The 5,013-nt window shown below is 47.3% G+C and overlaps 1 long non-coding RNA gene across 1 annotated transcript; it reads left to right on the forward strand.

Moving 5' to 3' along the window:
• Positions 1-1,631: 1,631 nt before the first annotated feature.
• Positions 1,632-4,169, forward strand: LOC126492700 (uncharacterized). Its single transcript, XR_007589655.1, has 3 exons — positions 1,632-1,920; positions 2,232-2,338; positions 3,714-4,169. It is a non-coding gene; the product is annotated as an uncharacterized lncRNA (long non-coding RNA).
• Positions 4,170-5,013: the final 844 nt, after the last annotated feature.

Raw genomic sequence — 5,013 nt, forward strand, 5'->3', positions numbered from 1 at the left:
CACCCAATTAAGCTGTTAATGGAGAACTATCTGTTAGCGGAACCTGCCCTACATTCCAAACTATCTAGAGAACTAGGTGTGTCAACTCTTGACTTCTTGGCTTACGTGACCTGACCGAACGTAACCTCCTGGCCTACACGTTACCGGGACCACGAGGCGAGATCCCATGCCCCTGCCCCCAAACCCCTCATCCAGGGGCTATATAAGCAGCAACCAGGACCCTAATAAACGGAGGTTTTGACAGGAACCCCCGCTTGGCCTCCTTCTTTTCTAGCTCATATCTTACAGATAGTGCCTCTCCGTGACCCTGGAGTAACTGACTGCAGGATGGGTTACAACCCCTAGACTAAGTAACCCACCCAAGGCAATCTACACAAACCTTGAAAAACAGATGTATAATCATAAACAGGAACGAACCTAGTCTTTAAGAAGGCTTTTGAGCCTAAGGTGGAGGCAGGCTGGGTCTTCACATGCGCTTGTTTGTCCATTATACATACAGGACGACTTGCCCCTCAGTGGACAAATGTCTTGCTTGTCATTATCCTTCGACCTACCACATCCTGTCACAGAGAAAGTACTAAAAAAGTCTGCACCGTGAGGGCTTCCTGCTGTATATCCACCACCATGTTTATTCCACCTGTGTCCTGAGATCACGCATGTGTGCCTTGTAACAGTGATATAGAAGGAAGAGATATAGGGTTGATCTTGGCCCCACCACCCCCATTTTCTCCTCAGCCAGGCTGAACTGAGGGAGGCTCCCTCTTCTCAACCAGCTCCTTATTTCTCTCCAGTGGGATATTGCAGTAGGGGAAAAAAGTAAACCATTTTTGACACAGAACCGAAGCCTCCCATGGCCTCTCAGCATGGAACTTTTGAAGAAATGGAAAGCGTGGAGCAAACGAGAGTGGGAACGAAACAGGTGGCATGTCTCTGGGAAAACTGTGAGAAACACAAATCCATCCGTTTTCTGTCAGCCCCTGCCTTCCCAGGTCGCCCTGTGCTCTTCCCTCACACCTCCTCCCCTTTCTCTCATCCCAGGGGTTTGTTTGGGAAATGCTGTCCCTTGTTAGTATAGCTTTTATCTCGGTGGGGCGCCTTTCCTGTCTGCTGTTTTCCTTTCAAGGAGGCAGGACCAGCACTTCACTCTGGAGTTTTAGTCAACACACCCCTGTTGTTAGATGAAGCTGAAGGAACTTTGATTAAGAAGTCTCCTTCAGGGGGACTCAAACTGTGGCCCAAGGTTCACGTGTGGCACCCCCTGGAGGCCAGAGGAAAAACACGGCCAGTAGGCGCTTCTGTTTGGAACAATAGCCTTGTAAATACCACTCTGCCCCCATGACGGGAACCAGAGGCTGGGCTGTGGGTAACTGTTTTTAATGAAAGTTGCCCCAAATGTTGAGATTAGGACTGTGATTAGCATTTAAGGATGATTCTATGCAAAGTCAGTTTGCCCAGGCTTTGTAGAACTTTCCAATGGGAATTCTGGAGACCAGAGAGAGGGGAAGTCAGGAACACAGAAATGGCAGGAAGACACACCTGCTGGTGTGTGGGAATGGCCTGGGGCTGTTGGAAACACTATTCTTCTTTGCCCTTGAGTTTAGTTGTCTTAATTTCTTTTGGTGCTGTGATATAACACTCTGAGGAAACAGCTTGCAGGAGAAAGGTTTATTGGGGCTCACAGTTTCAGGTTGCAGTCCATCGCAGGGGGAGGAGCCAGCCAGCAGCAGGGGTGTGAGGAAGCTGGTCCAGCCTCATTTACAATCAGGAACAGAGAGCAAAGGTGTAAATGCTAAAGTGCTAGTTAGCACTCTCTACTCTATAGGCCAGGATTACTGGATTACTTGCCCAGGGAATGCCCCACCCCCAATGCTATGACCAGACCACGGAGTCACCTAAAAACCAACTAGGAGACCAACTCCTGTAAGTAAAGCAAAGAGCCTTTATTCTTACACAAGTTTGCAAACTTGTTCTCTCCATGTGTCCAATGTATTGGAGTGATCGGAGAGCCCCAACCTCAGTTAGAGTTGGGTGGGGGTGAGGGATTTCTAAGATTCGGGACCCCTGATTGGCTGACATTTGTCTAGGGGTGTCCTGGTGAAAAGCCATGGACTGTTCCTGGGTGGTGCCTAGGTAGTCTCAGTTTGTGGTCTTTCTTGGAACCAGGTATTGTCTTAGGGTAAACTACTGAGACTCAGACCTCTGTTGAACTTGTCATGGCTGACTCATTACAGGTTATGGGAGGTTCTGGAAACACCCCCGCAGGTCCTAAGAAGGAGTATCTACGGCTGGAGAGAGAAGCTCGGAAAGCTTCCCAACAACACAGTCTCTCCACATGACAGTGAGTGCGGGGCATGGTGCTACTTTTTCTTGGTTTTGTGTTGTGAATAAAAATGGGGCTCCCTGCTGGCGAGGGCACTGGAAGCTATGCTGTTTTGCTGGCTCCATTCACAGTTATTCCAGAGTTGAATGAATAGAAGCAAGACTAGAAAGAGAATTATAAACCTAAATGCAGAGGAGACACGTGAGCATGAGGCAACCTAGTCTACCCAGGTTTGTACTTCCTTTCTCCCGCTCTGCGCCGAGTTTGTTGGAAAGGATTCGGTCTGCCCTATACTGCAAACTCCTGGTACACTTGAAGCAGAACTGTTGTGGTTTGAATGAGAATGGCCCTCATTGGCTAAAATATTTGCATGCATAGTCCCCAGCTGGTGAACTGTTTGAGAAGGATTAGAAGCTCTCTGTCTCTCTCTCTCTGTCTCTCTCTCTCTGTCTCTCTCTCTCTCTCTCTCTCTCTCTGTTTCTCTCTCTCTCCCTCTCTCTCTTTTCTCTCTCTGCCTGCTGCCTAAGGATCAGGATAAGGACATAAAGTTCTCAGCTACTTCTCTAACACCACGCCTGCTTGAGAGCACCATAATGATAATAGACCAAGCCTCTGAAGCTGTAAGCCGTTTCCCAGTTACTCTCCTTTCTAAGAGTTACCTTGCTTATGGTGTCTCTTCACAGCAAGAGCACAGTGGCTAAGACAGCTGTCGGAAGGTATTTCGTGACTAGAGGGAGGCTAGACACGGAGGGACATGACATGCAGAGGGAGAGGGATGGGATGTCAAGGCAAGATTGAGGATGGCCCTGGCGATGCAGCAAGTGAAGGAGAAACTTTTATCGAACACTAACTGTATGCCTGGCACTTGTAAGACTTTTCTATATTACAGTGGTAAATTATTTCTAAAATTTCTAAGGTATGTATAGTCCCTGATTAGCAATATCTCTGAAGTTCAGATGCTTACTTCAAAGGGGAAAAATAACAGAAAAATAATTTGCTAGACTATCATTTGTGATAAAAAAAAATCAACATTTTTTGAAATAGTTATAACTTAAAACAATTTAATATAAATACATCCAGCATACAGGTTGCAAATACACTTTGCAGATGAGCTGCAGAAAGCGGTATGTTTCTACCACTATTTCCCAAGGGTTAATGCATTGCATGTACCCCAGAAAGAGAACAATCAGCATGCTCTGGAAAGCAGCAGACCTGAGGCACAAAAGCATGCCTCCAAAAACACATGCCGCTTAGTGTTTCACGTGAGGAGATTCGGGATCTGCAGTACCCACTCGTCACCTTAGAACTGCCGAGGAAAATGCAGTTTTTATCCTTTGGAAATGCTTGAGGAAGATTCTGTCATCCTTGAAAGCTGACATAATTGCATCTGCAGAACCAAAGGAGGAGGTGATGCAGCTACTCTCCAGATGAGTTGGCCCTGCACCAGCTGCTCCCCAAGCCCGTCTCCTGCACGACTGCAGTGTCCCTGCCATATCCAAGGTCTTCGCAATGGCTCCTGGATGGCGTCATTTGGGCCACCCACCAGTTTCATTTCCTTCTGTCTGCAAGCCATGATGACGTCAGCCGGAAGCCACCGCCAGCCCAGGAGTGCCTTCCCACCATTTCCCCCTAAAAAACAACCTTACCAAAGTCCTCGGTGAGGAGGGAGAGGTGAGGACAGGTCAGTGTCCTTTTTTATTGCAGTGATAAACAGGCTGGCAAAGGCGATGGGAGAGAAAGGGGTTTACTCTGGCTCATAGTTTAAGGGCTTGAAGCAGATGGTCACATCATAGCCACAACCAGAAACAGCATGGAAAATGTGCTCAGCCCAGTTTTCTTCCTTCGTACAGTTCAGGATCTCAGCCCAGGGAATGGAGCCACCCAGAGTGAACAGTTCCGCCCAGAGGCTTATCTCTCAGGTGATTCTAATCTTATCAAGTTGACAACTGAGAGGGAAATGGTGGGGAGTGGGGGTGGGTATGCTTAATGTACAGTAGACATTTGACTGAAAACTTTCAAAGTAAGTTCATTTTTAATAATCCCTCAGTAAATAATTTTCTATCGTGTTTTGATCCCAAATAAGATGTGTTTATTTATTTCTGGGGGCGCCAATTAATTTTCAAGTTGTTGTACAATAATGCATGTGATGGTTAGGTTTTATGTCAACTTGGCATAAGCGAGGGTCATCTGGGAAGAAGGAATCCTAGTTGAGAAAATGCCTCCCAGGATTGGCCTGCAGGCAAGTCTGCAGGGCATTTTCTTGATTGATGTGGGAGGACCCAGCCCACTGTGGGTGGTGCCACCCCCTGGGCTGATGGTCCTGGGTGCAGTTAGAAAGCAGGCAGAGCAAGCCTTGGAGAGCAAGCCAGTAAGGAGCTCTCTTCCCTGCCTCTGTATCAGCTCCTGCCTCCAGGGTTTGTTTGCCTCAAGTTTCTGCCCTAACTTCCCCGGATGATGGACTGCAAGATAGAAGCTGGAGTAAACCCTTTCCTCCCTGAGTTGTTTTTGGCTGTGGTGTTTTATCACAACAGAAACCCTGACTAAGACAGCGCACTTCATTGAGACATTTTCATGCGTCTGTCTCACTGGGCTCTGCTTATATTCTTTTATCACTTCTCACAATAACTGCTATGCAGATGAGGAAACGGAAATACAAAAGGCTTTAAATACAGTCAGTTTTCCTAGAATCCCAG

This window comes from Alexandromys fortis, unplaced genomic scaffold (genome assembly GCF_014885135.2).
Source record: "Alexandromys fortis isolate MF-2015 unplaced genomic scaffold, M_Fortis_MF-2015_v1.1 scaffold_300, whole genome shotgun sequence".
NCBI lineage: Eukaryota > Metazoa > Chordata > Mammalia > Rodentia > Cricetidae > Alexandromys > Alexandromys fortis.